At 38.4% G+C, this 20,707-nt stretch overlaps 1 long non-coding RNA gene across 3 annotated transcripts in view; it reads right to left on the minus strand.

The window, feature by feature from the left end:
• Positions 1–20,707, minus strand: part of LOC123802517 (uncharacterized) — a 75,856-nt gene that overhangs the window by 31,462 nt on the left and 23,687 nt on the right. The window contains exons 3-9 of one of the 3 annotated variants that reach the window (XR_015727890.1): positions 18,917–19,152; positions 17,031–17,190; positions 13,754–13,871; positions 10,960–11,108; positions 9,276–9,441; positions 8,611–8,838; positions 6,820–6,981 (exon numbers count right to left, since the gene is read on the minus strand). This is a non-coding gene — a long non-coding RNA (uncharacterized LOC123802517). The remainder of the gene's footprint in view (positions 1–6,819; positions 6,982–8,610; positions 8,839–9,275; positions 9,442–10,959; positions 11,109–13,753; positions 13,872–17,030; positions 17,191–18,916; positions 19,153–20,707) is intronic. The other 2 variants (XR_015727888.1, XR_015727889.1) reach the window with 2 other exon arrangements.

Genomic DNA, 20,707 nt, shown 5'->3' on the forward strand with positions numbered 1-20,707 from the left:
AGTCCTTGGTATATTCATGTTTGTCTATTTCTAGGCTCTCTATTCCATTCCACTGATCAATCTGTCTATTCTTTCACCAATACCACACTGTCTTGACTACTGTAGCTTTATAATAGCCTTGAATTGGGTAGTGTCAGCCTTCCAGCATTGTTCTTCTCCTTCAATATTCTATCAGGTATTCTGTGTCTTTTGCCTCTCCATATAAACTTTAGAATCAGTTTGTCTGTATCTACAAAAAAACTTGTTGGGATTTGTATTGAGACTACATTGACTCTACAGACAAGTTGGGAAATACTGACATCTTGATGATATTGAGTCTTCCTATCCATGAACTTTGGAATAGCTCTGTTTAATTATTTTTTTGATTTCTTTTGTTAGAGTTTTGTAGTTTTCTCATATAGGTCTTATACATCTTTGGTTAGATTGAAACCTAATTATTTCATTTTGGGGGAATGTTAATGTAAATGGTAATGTGCTTTTAACTTAAAATTCCACTTATTCATTGAAAAGTGATTGACTTTCGTATATTAACCTCATACCCTACAACTTTGCTATAATTGCATATTAGTTCAAGAGTTTTTGTTGTTGTTGATTCTTTCAAGTTTTCTACATAGATGATCATGTCACCTATGAATAAAGAGAGCTTTATTTTTTTCTTCCCAACCTGTATTACTTTTATTTCCCGTCTTATTGTATTAGCTAGGCCTTCCATGACAATGCTGAAAAGCAGTGACGAAGAGGACATCTTGCCTTGTCCCTGACTCTATAAAATTCTTACTTTAGATGTGACAATGTGTTCTTTACTAAGGATAATTGTATTTTGGGGGAACATATGGAAAACTGAAAATCCTATTAGATTCAGGTAAGTCAACTTTAAGTAATGCAGTCTTTTCATCAATGTCTTTTAAGCCAGTTAAAAACATTCCACACCTTTTAAATTATTAAGTTTCAATCATGTGCTTAGGAGATTTTCTTACATTTTGGAAAAATGGTAGAATACTTGTTTTGTTTAAGAATCAAGAGGGGGGGCGCCTTGGTGGCACAGCGGTTAAGCGTCCGCCTTCGGCTCAGGGCGTGATCCCGGCGTTATGGGATCGAGCCCCACATCAGGCTCCTCTGCTATGAGCCTGCTTCTTCCTCTCCCACTCCCCCTGCTTGTGTTCCCTCTCTCGCTGGCTGTCTCTATCTCTGTCAAATAAATAAATAAAATCTTTAAAAAAAAAAAAAAGAATCAAGAGAGGGACAGAAATGGAGTGTCAGGAACTACCAGTGTAAAAGATATGCCTTCCTATTTATAGTCAAGTATAACAACATGCTACATTATATATAGGAAGCCATTTGCAAGTAACCTAGTTAGCTTATACTCTGACAAGAATATCCCCTAGGAAGAAAAGCTCAAAAAATCAATTAGGTTATTCTATTTTAAAAAAATTGCTCAGTTAAATTCATCAACTCAGACATATTTTTAAAAATAATAGTTTGGCTCATGATTTATATATTAAAAAAAAGTGTGTTAAGAGATACATCTTTTCATGTTACAAACATTTAGGTGCAAGGAACAGGGAGCTGGAATAAGGATTTTTATTTCTTTCTCACATAAAAGTCTGCCATTGGTCAGTCTAGAATCATAAGGTATCTCTCTTCTAGCTCTATTAGCTCTAAGGAGACCTTAAGAGCCCAGACTTTTTCTACCTTTACCTCTACTATTCATAGTTTTCATTCCCCAAATCAGTTTATGTCCCAGGAGAGGTGGTCCCTTTACATTCTATCCTCTCGGAATGAGGAGAGAATTAAGGAGAGGCAAGTAGTGTATACCACTTATCTTTTAAGTAGTTCCTACAATTCATTTCTAATAGGCCAAACTGCTACATGACCACACCTAGCTGCACGGGAGGGTAGGAAATATTCTCTTTATTCCAGGTTTCATGTGGAATTGATGAAAACACAGGTTATAATATTATGGAAGAAGAGGAGGAGAGACTTAAGGGACTAGCTTATTTCTACCACAATCACTCTCCACTCCTAAAATGTCCAGGTAGAGACATTGGCTTTAGAAAACATACTTGACCTTTCTCTGTCCCCTTATTTATTTGCCTCAGAGAGCAGGGAAGACTTACTGGCCTGGTGAGTTTGAAAGAAGAAACTGGGTCTGAGTGGTTCAGCCCTCTTTATCTTTGACTCTCTTTGGAGAGGCAGCCCCTCTGCAGAGCACACATTCTCAGTCCCTCAGAATAGTTAGCAGTGTCAGAGGCCTCACGATAAAGGACTGGGGTTGTTTGCCTCTGCCTGAGACACGGAAAGTAACTCTCAATCTGCACCTTTTTTGCAAAGCTACGGTTGCAAGAGAGTGTAGCCATGTCCTCTAAATAGTTCTGTCAGTACAAAAATGATGTGTTTCTCACACCTGTGTCTATCTCTCAAGTGATTTCATTCACAGCTGAAGAACAGCAATATTATAAAGTGGCCTCTCAAAATGCCAAAATATGAACACATTTTTTTTTCTTAGAAAGTTATAAAGCTATCAGTGAAGAAAACAGCGCAGTCTCACCTTGATTTCCCTCTCCAGGTAAGTCCCACGGCCGTATCTCAAACCAATGGCACAAATTACGTGTAGATAGAAATATATGACGACACACAGAACAGAAATAAATATACAGCTAACAGAAAACACAGGGAAAAGTGGAAATGTTATAATTGGTGGAAAAATAAAAAATAAACTCAAGGAAAGAGGAAATTAAGGAGCAATACCTAGAAGAATTTTCATAGTTGGCTGTGAATCTGCCAGACCCCTGAATAAAATATTCCGTCCTTAGGCTTGTCTTCCAGGACAACAGTCAGGCCAAGCTATATCTGGGAAGAACTGTATCCAACTGCCCATCAGACATATTTCCTTTCCCTAAATCAAGGTAATGATTGGGTTCTGTCTCTGCTCATTTGACATTCCTTGTGCTACCAGCAGTTAAATTTCCTCAAGACAAGTAAATATATCAAATGCTGAATGTATTTTACAAAAAAAAAAAAAATCTAAAATCAGATACAATAAGAGAACTTAAACTTAGATGTGAATGACAGCTATGAAAAGAACGATCTAAGTGTACCAGTGTTTAAAATAAGATAAACCTCTATGTCATTCATGATTTAGACATTTTAAATGTTTTCGTTTCTGTAACATGGTAATTTAGTTCTTCCTTCCTGGTGAGAAGATTGCGGTGATATCAGCCAGGATTATTGAGATGAACTTTGTTAGCATGTGCTTAAAAATAATTTAGAATATTAGAAAAATTTGAAACAGGGTTTAAAATTTTTTTCAATTAAAATGTCATTGTTAGGAAGGATAGTACACTGAAATGTTTTAAATCTCTTAAATTTGAGGTGTGGTTGCATGAATACTGGACAAAAAAGGGGTATTTGTAATTATAGTTCTGGATTTCTAGTATAACTTGCATACATGAACCAGGCCTTTTGAGTTTTCTCATCTTACATTAGAATATAGAGCAGAGAGTCCTTCCTGTTCCTTCTAGCTCTAAAACCCTTTGGTTCTATTCATTAAAATGTATTCATTAGTGATGGCATAAGTTTGGCTAAGAAATGAGTATATTTTAATAAAGAAAACTATAAGCTAGTACTGCCCCCCTTTTAAGTCTTGTTTTATTCAGTTTTATGGTGAGGAGGGCAAAATTTATTGCCAGCAGCAATAAATTTACAAAGCTAGATAAGTATTTTGTCATTTTAATTATTCTCTACAGAATTCCTAATATCTCCCTGTCCTTGAATAAACAAGAGTTTCTAAGATTGTTTATTTTCTGAATCTGTTTTATTTTAAACAAAAGAGAACAAATGGCATTCAAATACTGTTACCTAAGACAACTGAGCAAACATGCTCTTGAAACTTTCAAGAAAAACAAGGTTTCAGCATTTTTTCCAAGATAATTTTTTTTGTGCCTTGGATTGTAAAACAGTTGCTGTAATATTAACTGAATGATGTTTAACCTAGTAAAACAAACATTTTCAGAGGATCTGGAATTCTACATGAATTCCATATAGCAAAAACATCATATATATTATCTTAAATAGAAAACAAAGGAGTATCTTTTTAGTTATTGCCAACCATTAATAAATCACAAGAAAATTCTTTTATACTAATGTTTGAACATTCTCTCTTATGTTCTGTGCACCCTTTTAACAATTTTGTCACTTCCATTTTTGGCAATGTTGCAAAGTAGATACTGTGAAAACTTAAAAGTGCTGACTAAAGTATAAATTAAAACCTATTTACATGCAAAGCCAACCTCTTAAGAAAGAAATCTGTGGGGCAAAAGGGAAAAATCTGGAAATCCTGAGTGTTACAAAGAGGCTGACACTTTCTTTGGCTTCTGTGAGGTACCAATCTTCCTTAGGAATAGGATTTGATTTCCCCAATCACGGCAAGGCAGTGGTGGGGCCTTGGGCCTGAGCAATGAGTGTACTATATTATAGATCCTCAAAAAGTGGGAACCCTCAAAGGGAGACAACCAGTATGAAGGTAGACTAGACAACAAGGACTAACAGAAAGCTTGAGCACTGGGTGTTACATGCAACTCATGAATCGTTGAACACTACATCAAAACCTAATGATGTACCCACATGTTGGCCAACTGAACATAATAATAAAAAAAAACCTAAAAAATAAAATAAAATCATGTAGACTCAAAAAAATAAAAATAAAAGAAAGCTTGACTGTTTTGGCCTGTACTAGAGGTAGGGAAAATCTTGTCCATTGAGAATTCATAATCAAGATTTGTACTCAATATTTAAAATATACACAGGACTTGGGAAAAACCAAACTGACAGAATAACATAAAAAACGGCCTTCTGTTTGTAACATCACTGGGACACCAACAGAAGCGAAGGCAAGCCTCTCAGGAGAGCACACCCGCTTACAAGATGTCCTCGGAGCCTTGTGGGCTTCTCAGCCATGATCCTAAACCTGAGAGCACATGAAGTAACCCACCACCATTTTACTCTATTTCTGTTCTCCTATGTTCACACATAAAGAGACGAAATATCACACAGATGAAAGAGACACAGGGCACAGTGGTTTAGGGAATAGCCTCTGGAGCCACTTTCAAATAATGGCTTTGTGCGTAACTCTGCACAAGATCTCTAACCTCAGTTTTCTCACCTCTGAAGGGGGAATTATCACAGCATCTATCTTACAGGTTGTTTATAAGAATTAAACGAGTTAATATGTGGAAAGTAGTTAGGACCAGAACCATGCCTAGAAGACAGGGGGCACTGAAAAGGACAGCTGCTCTCATCATCATTAGATCACCACAGTTGTGGTCACTGATTACATTATCCCAGCTATTCCATGGTTAGGCTGATCCGTCTCCAAATTTACCCAGATGCATATCCTTCTGGCTTAGAATTAAATCTTGAGGTAAACCTAGCAACTATACACAACAAAATTATATGATTTCACATGACTAGCTTCTTGGTTGAGAGGCAGCAGATCTAAGAACTGGAAGAAAATTTAATGGGCAACCATTACGCTATCTAATTACAGAACATGTGTTTAGAACTTGGTATTTATTTTTTATTTATTTATTTTTTTAAAGATTATTTATTTATTTGATGGAGAGAGAGACAGCCAGCGAGAGAGGGAACACAAGCAGGGGGAGTGGGAGAGGAAGAAGCAGGCTCCCAGCAGATGAGCCTGATATGGGGCTCGATCCCAGAATGCTGGGATCACGCCCTGAGCCAAAGGCAGACGCTTAACGACTGAATCACCCAGGCGCCCCTATTTTTTGTTTCTTTTTAAAGCTATACTTATATGTAGATTTCCAGTGTAAATCATTTGCCTTATAAATGTTATGTTAACGTACACACATTTTGGTTCCTCAGAATCCAGAAAATTTTCATGCAAAACTCTAAGCCACACACGGTTGAGCAAACTGAAGTCAGCTTTTATTGCAAGAGTGGATGCACCAGGGGCACCTGGGTGGCTCAGTTGGTTAAGTGTCTGCCTTTGGCTCAGGTCATGATCCCAGGGTCCTGGGATCAAGCCCGCATTGGGCTTCCTGCTCAGGAGGGAGTCTGCTTCTCTGTCTCCCCCTACTCGTGCTCTCTCTTGCTCTCTCTCTCAAATAAATAAATAAAATCTTAAAAAAAAAAAAAAAGGAGTGGATGCATCACGGCCATCGCAGCCCCAGCACCTTCCCCCACTGCCACCACACACACGAGTGGACACTGACCACCAGCCTCCTCTGGAACCTGGGAGAACAGGGTTAGGACACCAGGCTTCCCCTGGGCCTTTGAGACTCATCAGCTCTCCAAGCGCTTGTGTCAGCTAATCCCATCTGTTCTGCTTCCTCTCTTCTAGGAGCTTTCATGTCTCTCCCTAACTCCCTTCATTACAATGACATCAGAGGGAAGAAGTTCCTCAGCACCCTCCTTACTATTAACTCCTCATGAATTTCAGCTCTGTCTTGACTCCCAGCTCATGATGGGGTAGTGAGAACCAAGTGGTACATATGTGCAAACTGATGAACTGCATTTACTGTCCAACAAGAGTTCTTGTTGAGCTTCATACTATAATTCTACATTGACTTGTTTTACACTTGCTGAGGGATAGAGTACTACTTCGTCCATCTTTGAGTTTCCTTCAATACCTAGCACAGTATCTTACAAATATTTCACCACACTGCTCTATTTATTTTATCAGTGACAATGTAAACCTCATTGCACGTCCATGGAAAAGTGCACTGAAATGGGATCATTCTGCAGTTGGTCAGTCTATGTAGAAAAAACTTTAGTAATATTATTTTAACATTAGGTTACCTCAAAAACCGCATCAGAACCACAGCCATAGGTGGAACACAGCCCGCACACTCTCATCACGTTTTCTCTCTTCTCGCTTTGGAGGCTGTACACTGCCCTGCACAGGTTCCAGTGCTCCGCGACAAAGCCAATGGTGACACCGGGAGGGCACTGCACGTCCAGCTGCAGATGAAGACGTGACAGAGGGGAGGACGCTATGCAGATCTACACACGTACACACCATCTAGATGTGCTCTGAAATCCTTTAAGGGCTAAGGATATTGTTGAGAGAGAGTCCTCCACGGGCCCCTCACACTTCTAAACTTCTTGCTGTGTGTGCCAGCAATGCAAAGCTCTGACTGCTCCTTCCCGTGGCCATTTCTCAGAGTTGTCATTGGAGGGAGCAACCTTGAGGGATAAAGTCATGTTTTCCTCAGGACAGGGGAGGCTTGCTTGTCACTTGCTATGAAACAGCCAGTTCCTTCTTTAATTCTATGATGGGCGTGGTTATAAAGGGGATTTTTGTGATGATTGAATTGTAGGGTATCTGCATTGTGTGGTGGACACTGGAACGGACACAGGTGATCAAACCTCACAAAACTGAATACACACACACAGGACTACAAATAAAACTGGAGAAATGAGAAAAAATCTATCATGAGATAAATGTTCTATAAATTGAGTATATTTGTAATTTTGATTAACTTTACTACATCATGGCTTACTTTACTCAGGGAAGGCTGCATTTATAGGATTCGAGAAAAAACCCAACTCAGGAATATGAATCCAAAAGGATTAAGGATTAAAGGTGAAGATTCATCTCAAATATCAGGCTATTATTACAAAAACAGTAACGAGAGAGGAATAAGACCTGGGAACAACATTCTCTGAGGCACTGTACTATTTGCCAGGTACCGTAATGAACAGTTGACATTTATTTATTACTATTTAATCCTCAAAGCAATCCTGTGTGATAGATGCTATTATTATCTCCATCTTATAGGAAATCAAACACAGAGAAGGTTGTAAATAAATTAACATTTAGTAAGTGCTGGCACTTACTGTGTCTTCTAAATATCCCCATAATCCTATGGGGTATTGTGCATATTTTATGTACAAGAGCACGCAGCTCCAAAGAAGTTAAGTAAATTGCACAATTTAAGTAGGTGACAAATCTAGAATTCAAAATTCTGGTGGACCTCTCACTAAGGCTGCTTCATTTCCCTGCAGAGAACAACTTCCTAGAGCCACACAGGCTGTAGAAGAGCAACCCGACTGTAACTCAGAACGTCAGCTCTCTAGGTCCAGCACTCGGGGGCCTGTAACATCCTCATCAGGCACGTCATCTTTCTGAGCCACCCCTTCTTTATCTGTGGCAAGGTGTGGACTGGGATGGGGAGTGTAAAGTCATCCAAGGTCTCTTCCTATTCTAAAAGCATTCGATGATGTCTAGGGACATCTTACCTGGGGATATGTAGGTACATTTAGACAAATGTACATGACTTCTGTTCTAGGTCATAGATACATTTCCAATTCAGTAGACACAACTGACAGAATTGTGGTCACTGAATAAATAACCCTAATTTGTGCCTGACCCACCAACTAGCGCCGGAAGACAAGAACCCACAAGAAAAAGCCCTCTGTGATTTTCTTTGGGTGAAACAATGTGGCCTCCTTCCTCCCCACTCCCTTCTTTCATGCTGACCAGCAGACCCAGTGAAAATCCCCTCATTGTCATTCTGGAAGGAGCACAAGCGTGCTGTGAAGACTTGGATCAGGAAGAAACCAGGGATAAGACCTGCATTCTCTGACCTCTTGCCTGGAGGAGGGACAACAGAGGCAACAGCAGGTGCATCTGAAAGGTCTCTGCGTTGTCATGATTTCTCAGCCCATACAGTCGGTGACCTCAAGGACGAAGGGCCTTAGTTTCCGATAAGCATTTCTGGTAAAGTTGTCTGTGTCTTCAGTTACGATGTAAACCATTTGGTCCAGGTTGTTTTTAATATCATTATCTCTTATTAGTTTCAAAAGATGTCATCACTATAAAATAAAATGAGAAAGTCACTTTAAATTAGAAGCAGTTAAAATGGGCCTCGAGTGCTTGTATGGCATTTCTTAGCATGTAAAGAAACACAGCTTTTTCAAAATTTCATTGAAGCATATGCAATTGCTTGGAACATCAAAATATTTTATAATCCTTGTAAGCATTTAAATCCTTTGGGATTTATAACATTTATTTTAAGCTCAGCAAGATGACTTTAAAATGTTTATTCACATAACAGGAAGGATTGAAAACATCTTTTGTAAGATGATCATGTCTTATATAATATTCAGAAAACTTTAGTTTTAAAAATATTTTAATGACATTATACATTGCATCACAAATGAGTCAGCTCATGAAATACGGTAAGATGACCAAGGTCATTACAAACTGCAAATGGAGAAAGGCACCAAGAAGAGCTGGAGGCCTTACATACAGCCAAAGGAATCTGTAAAGTTGTTGCTCTAAGGGTCAGGAACACTTTTCCAACAGATGACAGGCTTCATGTTTACTGTGCTCATTTCTTCCTCTTTCCAGCAAATCTAGATTCTGCTGGTCCTTCAATAAGTCCTTTATTTTCTTTGCTCTTTTTTTCCCCTCATCTGTAAAACGTGAATGATGGGGGCAGAGAGAGGGAATAAGTGTAATGGGGTAGACCAGATAATATATAAGATCTTTTTCAACATAAAATCCAATATCATATCACTTATAAAAAAATAAAATTATACAAAAATTCCCTTTTTAAGTTTCTAGCACAGTCTTTTCTCCTTGAACCACTAAAAAATGATCAGTATGAATAAGGAACTGGATATTGAATAATGTTGATTCAAATATTGCTGATCACCACTGAAGTATACATATTTTCCAGGGGTTCAAAATGCTGAAGAATGTGTACGTTGTTCAAGTACTGGGATAGAAAGAAGTAACTAGGGAAGATAGAAATAATAGAACTAAAACAAGCTAGCATTAGAAAAAGAAATTGACAGAAATTATTACCATGTATCAATTGATTTTTAAAATATCTTCAATGTAAATTAATTAATTACAAATATATTTCATCGAGTGAAATTAACCTATCTGCACATGATCAGATATAAGAACTGTCTAGGTAGGAAAAACACTTTCCTCCAGTTATACTCTAGAAGACTAAAACATTTAATAATGTTTTTGATAAAATATCAAAAAATCATCTTCCTGCTGTAGTTAACAGCATCTAGAAAAAGCTGTGTTGACACAGATTGTTTCTAGCTCAGTCCCTACTCACTGGTCTCAATGACCTACAGACTGGTGTTACCCAGAAGTTCAGGATGGTTTAACCTGAACCAGCCACAGAGAAGGCAATCTTCTCAGTGGCTTAGGGAGAGGGAGTCACCTAGGGTGAACCTCATGCAGAAGTGTCCAATTTTATATTATTTCACAGGTACCTCTGAGAGATTAACATACTGATTCCATTCACTTGAGTTACTAAACGCCAAGCTCTTCCCCAGGCATTCACTTTTATTAAGGGGAGGGTCCAAGAGGGCAGGATATAAATAGGATTAGGGCAAAGGACAAGAAACATTCTGGAATATGATCCCTTGAAAAGGGAAACTGGGAATATCATTAGATAGATTTTTTATCTTAGTTTTACTTTGGGATTACTCCCAAGATGCTTGAATCCTTCTAGTGGAAGAAAAGAAATCTCCTTCAGGACAGACTGATCCTATCATATACAATTTTCTGTCATTCCTAACTTCTGAGCATGGAACATTGACTGAAATGTCATATTTCCTTAAATTTTTGTTGAGTAAGTTAATGAATAGATTTTGAAATGAATAAAATTGAAAGTGACTTAAGTGGACATGAATGTTTAATCGTGTGCTTAATTATAAGAGGGTGAAGAACACAGTCCATGCTTAATTTAAGACTTTTTCTTGTATGAAAACACAACCGGGTGAGGGGTCTACACATCTCTTACAATTTTCAAAAGTGGCCACCAAAATGGTTTACAGTGCAATTAAAAAATTTTCAGAATTTTAAACTCTAGGACTAAAAGATTAAAAAAATTTACTACTTCATAAAATGTCCACTGCTAGGCAAAATAGCTTAAAGAAATGAAGTCCTTTAACATAGAAGTTTACCTAATAAGACACGGTGGCTATAAAGGAGCAGTTCCTTGAGAAGCTAGTGGAGTTGCTGGCAAACTCAAGGCTCAGAAGCCATGTAAACCTGCTGAGTTGGACAGAATTCCTCTAAGGAGCCCCGATATCCTTCACATGTTCTCAAAAGTCTAGAGAAGATAGAGGAAAGTGACTGGGTATGTACCTTCCACTTATACCCAAGCAGGCATTTCAACTAAATAGCATCATTATAGCGTCTCATCCATGCAGCGGTTCCTGTGTGCCAGGAATTGTATCAGACATTGACAACTCTCAGAACTGCCCAAGAGGGTAGGGATAGTTAGCACTACTTTGTAGATGAAGAAATTGAAACATCAAATACTTAAGAAATTTGTTCAACATTATAGAACTAGCAGGGAATAAAGACAGAATTAAAAACTACACTGTCTAGCTCTAAACCTGGTTTTATTTTTTATTTGTTTCTGGTTTTGTTTCTTAATTCATCCATTTTGGAAAGGGGAAAGTGAACCCATCATATCTATCATTTAACCTCTGTCAGGTTAATGGAAGAAGTTGAGCAATTGTTTTTTTTCTTTTAACTTTAATAAACAATGTTAAAGCTGCACAATTTTAAAAAGATGGGGAAATGGTCTAGAGACCCCAGACTTGCAAGGAGAAATTATTATTATTATCCACGCATAAAAAGGATTTTCTAAAATTTATTAACTATAAGCATCCAATAAGCTTCTAAAATAATGAAGGGGTTAGTGACTTCATGTGTATTTTATAGTTATTTTACAAAGGGATGGTTCAATAAAATTTTTGGCTCCTACAAATTCCAATTTCTTCATCCAATTGTACTGCATTTTGCACATCATCTCCTTGGCAGTGTATCGATAGTTTTCAATAATAATATATTGAATTAAAAGAGGAACTTGTCAACTTCAAGGAATATTTTATTGATTATGTGGGGAGTGAAGTATTGAATTAGAATCCCTTGCTTATAATGAACTTAAACACCTCCTGTTTCCAAGACAAAAATAGCTAGGATTATAGAAGAATCTAATGCTAGCTATGTTTCAGTTTCACTAGGTAAACTTTTTGAGTTTACACCATTTGAGTTTACAACCAAATCTGCTTATCCCTCAACTTTATGACGTAGGTTTCAGAGTAGCTTCCTAATTTTTATACAGAAGGGATTTAGGGGACCACCACTTTGTGGGAGGGGGCCTCATGGACTTGGCTTGAAGCTGTGTGTGCTTGGTAGGCACCTTATGTTTAATTGGTAATAGGTTTTTATGAGGGCTAGAGTCGCTGATGAAATTATGGGTGATGAGGGAAAGCAAGGAGCCAAGGCACCTGATAAGTTTGTCACTAAGTGTTCTGTTCCTTCATGTTGTCTTTTTTTTTTTACGGTTTTATTTATTTATGAGGGAGGGAGAGAGCAGGGGGAGCAGCATAAGGAGAGGGGCACGCAAACTCCACGCTGAGCGCAGAACCCCATGCAGGGCTTCATCTCATGACCCTGAGATCACGACCTGAGCCTAACCAACAGAGCCACCCAGGCACCCCATGTTGTCTTTCTTGATGTTTACTCTTACCTCCAAGTAAATGACACCCCAAGTGGCATCTATGATAGCTTTTTTTCTATCCCTATTTTTCTAATTTCCTTCAAGAGGATATCTTTTTTTTTTTTTTTTAAAGATTTTATTTATTTATTTGACAGAGATAGAGATAGCCAGCGAGAGAGGGAACACAAGCAGGGGCAGTGGGAGAGGAAGAAGCAGGCTCATAGCAGAGGAGCCTGATGTGGGGCTCGATCCCATAACGCTGGGATCACGCCCTGAGCCGAAGGCAGGCGCTTAACCGCTGTGCCACCCAGGTGCCCCTTCAAGAGGATATCTTGAATATCTTACAACTCAGTCTGAATCCTTTATGAAAGCCCTACTCTTCGTACTGAAAATATTCCTATACTTTTGCTCCCCCTTCACATATCTGAAATCAGTATCACCGCTCCTATAGTCTCACAAGTGGACCTCTGTCATCACAGACCCACCACCTTTATCCACTGTATCCAGTGTGTGTCTTTTTTTGTTGGGTCCCCAAGTTCATATTTCATAAGAAAATATTTTGGATTTGTATGAAGTACCTGAGCTAATAAGTATTCCAGACCAGGAGGGCAGTTTGCCACAGGAATTGGCTCTGGCATCCATGCTGTTGGAGAAGACTGATTTAACACTGGACATCTGCCAGGCCGGTACCATATATGTAGGATGAGAGCCACCAGTTGGCTGGTACGAGGGGAAGGTACTGAGCTGATGTAGACTGTAGTATCCCATAAGCAAGCTTCCTGGGTAGTACGCAAGTGGAGGGACAGTAGATCATGGGGATTTTGTGTTCAAAATCAAATGAAAAAATTACACATGATTGAAACTACAATATATTGAAACTTAGCATGAATTTTTACATGGAAATTACATGGGTCACATGACATCTTCTTGAAAATAGTAAGAGGCTTCATTTTCATTACCATGTACCAAAAATGTAGTAGAGGGTTTTCCAGATTATTAACTCATTTAATCCTCTTAAACCTTCTGAAATAGTGATGCTCACTTCACAATCACAAAAACTAAGGTGGAAGAGATGAAGTAATTTGATAGCCTCTCTATGCCCATCTCATAAGGCTGCTGCAGGCTTAGCACAGGGCCTGGAATAAATTTACCACTAGGCAGATTCTATTTTTATGTTCTTTATACTATTGTTAAGTTTATATAGACAGCGAATGGTAACTCTGGGATTTGAAATCACATCTTACCTTCAAAATGGTGACTTGAAGACCTGCTGTTGCTAACCCAATCACTTCTTCATATCCTAATCATCTGGTTCTCACACTGCTCTCCTCCAATCGGGGGTCAGTTTAATTAACTTGGTCACTGTAAGTAAGATCACAGTCAAGGAAACCAGATTTCTTTAAAGAATCACAATATTTAGGAAGAGAAGCACTCAAAATATGAATTGAATAAATATAAATTAGTGTGAGTTACCACTAATATATGACTTTAGATTTTGCTTCTTTTATCAAATGTCTCTCAAAAGAAGCACCCTCAACATCAGCCAGGATGGATCAGTGCAGGCCTGGTAAGGAGCTTGAACTCCTGCCCAGCAGTAACAGGGAGCACTTCACCCCTTTTCCTGTGAAAGGAAGTCTGGTCCCCTGCCCTCCACTGGAGAAGCAGGGATCTCATAAGCATTTCACATACATTGCTAAAAATGTGGAGAATTAACAGCATTTAGATATGAGACTGTCCATACTGCTGAGATGTAGCTTTAATGTTAAAAAAGTAAAATATGAATATTTTTATCACCGTGTGTTTTGTTTTGCTGTCTCAGATTTACAATAATTAATTGTTTTAGTTACATAAGTAACTGAGCTCTGGTTGACTACAAGGGGGCACCTGATAAACTCTTAAGTTATTCCTAGCATTGGAAAGCCTTAGCTGAAATCCTGTGAGAGGGAGAATGCCAGTTGTCTTTCTCTGAACTTCTAGGAAAGGCCAGAACAAAATGTAAAGCAAAGCCAAGCCTAGAGCAAAAAAGATCCTCTCCTCCTGATTCCAGGAAAAAGAGATGTTTTTTAAAAAGTACTGCGGTTGAAAACTAAATAAATAAGGCCCAATAATTTATTTTTCAGATTTCATTACAGATCCATTTTAGCTAAAATTAAATAAAACCAACTCTAGGTTAGCAAAAGAGTCCAGCTGAGACCTGACCTGTAAAACTGGCTGAATCCTTAATCATATTTGTGTTTTCTTATTTTGAATATTTTTTTCATTTTCTGTTTCAAGAACTTATTGTGAATGACTGAATTAATTTCAGAGCCTACTGATGGATCTGCAGTTCCGAAAACACAATATTAAAAGCGTTTCTCAAACTTAGCTGTTGATAAGAATCAACAAGATAGGATATTTTTCTTTTTCAGGATCTGTCTTGGAGATTCTGATTCAATAGGTGACCAGGATCTGCATTTCTATACTAGCAAAAGAAACCCACATTATTTTGATAGGCTTAATATATTAAACTACACTTTAAGAAACAATACCTTAGAATTTTTTATAAAACTTAAAATATAACTTGCCATCAGAAGTCAATATATATAGCAGCATTATTCATAAAGGTCAAAAACTGGAAAGAATTCAGATGTCCACGAAGTGATAAATGCATAAACAAGGTGCTTATACAATAAAATGATTCAGCCATAAAAAGGAATAATGTACAAACACATTCTACAACATGGAAAAACGCTGAAATATGCTGAGTGAAAGAAGCCAGACCCAAAAGATTATACGTGTTTTGATTCCACTTACATGAAATATCCAGAATAGGCAAAACTATACAGATATAAATAGATTAGTGGTTGCCAGGAGCTAGGGGAAAGAACAAAACGTGGAGTGATTGCTAACGGATATGACTTATTTGGGAGGTAATAAAAATGATGGCATGGGTTTGCAGCCAAACAGAACAGGAGTTAAGTGTAAAGTGGCCCCAAAGGATACACAAGATTGTGATCTAGTAACATTGCTCACAAGGACTGGAGAATTTCCAAGGTCCTTTTGTACCATTTGAATTTTGAAATACCTGCATTATAATTTTTTTTAATTGCAAAAATAAAGTGGTCCTAGGGGAAAAAAATAGTAGTGATGGTTATACAACCCTGGGGATATAGTAAAAACCATGGAACTATACACTTTCAAATGGTGAATTTTATGTATGTGAGTTATTCCTCCATTAAAAAAAGAAAGATAAATCACCTAAAAAATACAGAAATAAGACACTGAATGAAGTAAAATACTGAGAAATGGCCAGATAGAACTTGACCATAATCCAGGAGCATCAAGACCCAGGATTTAGCAGGCAGTGAGCCAGTACTGAGGGGTTATACCGGATCATATCCACACAACATATACACAGAGGAAAAAGGAAAAGGAAGTTCTGCTGTTTTCAGAAAACACTGCAGGGGCAGAGGCTACCTGAGCTCCATGGATCTTACTTCTAGAATGAAGTAACATCTCTGTAACTATCTCATAGATGATTTTTTCCCCACACTGTGAGCTTCTCCTTCTTGTTTATACTCACTGTTACTAAGCATTATCCAGATGGGACCACTGCAGTAACTTCTTAACTAGCTTTTCCTCTGTTCCAGTGATTCCTTCACACTGGCCCCAAGAGCTATTTTTTAAGATGTATTTATTTGAGAGAGAGACAGCACAAGTATGAGCAGGGGGGAGGGGCGGAGGGAGAAGCAGACTCCCCACTGAGCAGGAAGCCTGATGTGGGACTCAATCACAGGACCCCGAGATCATGACCTAAGCCGAAGGCAGATGCTTAACCAAATAAGCCACCCAGGCGCCCCCTCCCCCCGTTCCCCAAGAGCTATCTTATTAGACACCCAATCAGTTACTCAGCATTTACTGAGCACCTTTTATGTACCAGACCCTGTGCCAGAAGCTGGGAAGAAAGTGATGAAAGACAAACAAAAGTATCTGCTTTAATGTGTTGATGTCCTGTCAAAAACGATCTGTAGGCTTGCTCAGGCTCCAGGATAAGATGCAAACTCCTTCATCAGCACAAGACCCGTTGTTATCTCCAATGCTCTGCATGTCTGTCTTTTGACCCAAGCAGGCCTTCATCAAGTCCCAATCATACCACAAGGCCTTCACGACCTCCTGTTTTTGAACATGTTTTCTTTCTCCCAGACATTCTCCCTTCCCCACCCATTTTTTGATTGAGAAACTCCTTATGGTGCCTATAAAACCTGACTTCCTCAGTTTGGCCTTCTTTTTAATCCCATAGTCAGTTACTCTGCCTTTTGTGTCCCTATCACATTCTCATCATATTTCCATATAACTTCCTACTCCAGGAGACTAAATTCTTTGAGGGTAGGAATGTTCTACTTGACATCCAGTAAACTATTAGGCATCCAGTAGGTGCTCAATACTCACTTATTGAAACAATAAAGTAATTAAACAAACAACTTAACTCTTCGTGTCATTTTCTGCAGTGGTGAAAAGATTCTTTCTGAAGATTTAACTTACCAGGTATAAAATGGGAGTTATACTCCGGAGGGTCATCAGGTCTTGGATCTGGTGAACTTAAAAGGCAGTGTAGTCAGGAGGAGCATCAGGTATTGGATCCAAGGACTTCGTTTTATTTTCAATTTCACCCATAGGTTGATCAGCACTCGTGGACACGAGTCTTGGAGGAAATGGAGGTGCACAATTGAGAAATGGAATGATTTATTACTGAAGGTATTATTTTTTTCCTTATTAATTTGCTGCAACATCAGTGTATGTGATCATTATGAAATACACTACTGTATTTCTTATAACACACATATTACCTGCATATGATATATTAGGCATTAATCCATACATATGATAAATTATTAGGCCGAACATAGAGTAAAAAACTAAAGCTGAGTAATCATACTGTGCTTGTGACTAAAGCAATGAGCTCTCAGGCTGGTGGTTCAGCTGACCTGATACTGACTCTTACTTACATAGATAAATTCCTTTCAAGATGGTAGAAATTCTTTGTCCCATGATGTAATATGGAGAAACTGGCATATATGGAGTGAATCTGATTTTTTTACCCCACACACTTTTTGAAAGTGGTTGTGTCAAACTAAATTCAAAACAAAACAACATAAATACTTAATGGTTTAAAAAGGAGTGTGCCATACATAACTCAGAGGTGATTTAGTGCACTTATCCAGTGACTCCTGTGTTGACTTATTCTTCCTAAAACAACCTAGGTCACTATAATTGTGAAAGGAAGGTGTTGAGGTCACGTTTCATGTTATACCCTGCCCTTTCACTGAGGTTGGAGATGTTTTCCCCTGACCTCAGTATGAGGAACAGTTCAGTGTTCCTGAAAGAACTGGTTGACCTTTATCTCATAGAAAACACAAGTCCCATAAATGTGGTATTTCTCTCCTTGTATCAGTTGCCAGAAAACTCAGGACCCACTTTTCAGACCTCCTCTACCAAGGAAAGCTTTTTATTACTATCACCTCTTTTGTTAGACTTATTTTCCTACCCTTACTTTTCTTTACTTCATTTTTCTCATGTATTTTAAGTACCTTTCTTTAGATGCAACCAATATAAGTCCCCTTTAGTCCTTTCTATGTCAAATATAGGAAAATAGGAATTTTCATATTTATAAATGAATAGATATATTTATATTATCCAAATGTTAAATAAAAATAAAAATAATTTCCACTGAAATAAATTCAAACTATTATTAAGGAAAATGGTCATATAATTCATTAAAATGAAGCATAATAAAATTTGTTCACTGAAGATTGCTGACATTTTAAAAGAATTCTAATACTAAAAGATGAAATATTTTAATGCTCTAATATATTTATACACATTTAAATATATATTATATAATTATTAGTGATACATGCAATAAGTTTTATAATTTTTTTGTCTCTAGTTACATTTCATTCATATTTTTATTAATTCAACAAATATTTACTGAGTACCTCTTTTATAGGCACTATTATAGATGTTGAAAACGCAGTAATAAACCAGAAAAACAGGTGCCCATCCATCATGCTGGAGATTATATTTTAGTGGCATGAGATTAAAAACACATTAACAAATATTTTAAGATTATATGTGGATAGTACAGATACATAAAGAAAACAAAGTAAAAAGTTCAGGAAAAACATGGACGGGGGTCCCAGGAGGTTCAGGGAAAGCCTCTCTCAGGAGATAACCTTCGAGCCGTTTGAACCAGGAAAGGAGGCCTGACACTACAAATGTAGGAACGGAGTTCTAGGAAAACAGGCAATACGTGCAAAGGCCCCGAGATGGCACTGAGCTTGCAGTACTCAAGGGTGAGGAAGAGGCGTGACTGGGACACAAGGACTGAAGAGAAGAGAGTGAAGAGATGGAGACAAGTCTGATCCTACCGGAAGACCGAGGCAAGATGTTTGGGAATTGCTGTAATTGCAGCTGGGCAGTCTTCGGAGGACTTTAATCAGTGGAGTGATGAGAGCTGATTTATACTTTCTCTTGAAGGGGCAAGAGTGGAAGCAGTGAGGATGGGATGGCAGCCGAAATCCAGGTGAGACCGATGCTGGCTTAGACCGGGGAGGCCACCCTGGAGAGGGTGATGCGTGGTCAGGAGCAGAACCTACAGGAGCTGCTGATGGACGAAGGAAGAGAGGAGTCAAGGATGAATGTCGGTTTTCAGGCCAGGGTACCGGAGCTGATGACTGTGCCATTAACTGAACTAGAGAGGAAGATGGTGGGGAAATGGTGGGGACTGGGGAGGGTAGGAATCAAAAGCTCAAAACAGGCATGTTTGGTTTAAGAAGAGACCAAAAGAAGGTAAATAATTGACAGAAAATGTATTATTTGTGTGTGTGGGTTTATTAATTTACTATTATGAAAGATGTCTTTACATTTTAAAAAACAAAATTTTCTGGCTGGGAGAGACTACCCCTCTCAGGGCTAGCCAGTTCTTAGAAATAGCGAAGGGCTCTGATAGAAGCATGCCTTTGATATGCAAACTAACTGCTCCAAAGCCCTACCTCTTCCTTTGTCTGGCCTCTACACCTCAGGAGATAATATTCCTTTGCCTTAGTCTTCCCAGGGCCAGGTACCAACCAGGTAACTAGGAGCTCTCCTATGGCCTAGACTGTGCCAAAATTATTCAAACCAGCCAATCCTCAGTGGTTTGTCCTGCCCTGCCTTGCCTTCACCCCTCTACCATGGCCCCCCTAAACCCCAATAATGGCCATGATCTAACTGCTCTTCTAGCTTCTCCTTTTTCCTGATCAAAATGTGGTGTTCCTCCTGTGGCCCTGCGTTGTGTGCCTTGCCTCTCATTTCTAAGGGAACTGTACCATTGCTTTTCTTTCAAAGGCATTAATCTTTCTATGTTGTCAGTCATCTTTATAAATTAAGACCAACATCATCTTTTTGCTAGTGGAGGGTCCTGTCTTGCTGTTGATGGCTGTTGGGGTCACTGTGGCAATTTCTTAAGATAAAGAAGTTTGACCCATCAACTGACTCTTCCTTTCACCAATGATTTCTCTATACCACTTGATGCTGTTTGGTAGCATTTTACCCACAGTAAAATTTCTTTCAAAATTAGAGTCAATCCTCCCAAATCCTGCCACTGCTTTACCAACGAAGTTATATTTTATTTTTTTTAAGTTCCTTTATTTTTTTTAGTAATCTTCTATACCCAACGTGGGGCTTAACTCATGACCCCGAGATCAAGAGTTGCATGCTCTACTTACTGAGACAGCCAGGCACCCCTATGTGATATTTTAAATCCGGAGAAAGACAATTATCATATGGTTTCACTCATTTATGGAACATAAGAAATAGCAGGGAGATCGGTAGGAGAAGGAAGGGAAGAATGAAGGGGGGGGTAAACAGAAGGGGGCATGAACCATGAGAGACTATGGACTCTGGGAAACAAACTGAGGGCTTTGGGGTGGGGGGACTGGGATAGGCCAGTGATGGGTATTAAGGAGGGCACATATTGCATGGAGCACTGGGTGTCATACACAAACAATGAATCATGGAACACTACATCAAAAACTAAGGTTGTACTGTATGGTGACTAACATAACTTAATAAAAAATTTAAAAAAACAACAACAAAAAAGAAAAATAAAAAAAAAATAAATCCTTTGTCATTTTAGCAGTCTTCACAGTATCTTCATCAGGAGTAGATTCCGTCTTAAG

The sequence above is a fragment of the Ursus americanus genome, chromosome 20 (genome assembly GCF_024610735.1).
Source record: "Ursus americanus isolate L20-20 chromosome 20, mUrsAme1.1.p, whole genome shotgun sequence".
Lineage (NCBI taxonomy): Eukaryota > Metazoa > Chordata > Mammalia > Carnivora > Ursidae > Ursus > Ursus americanus.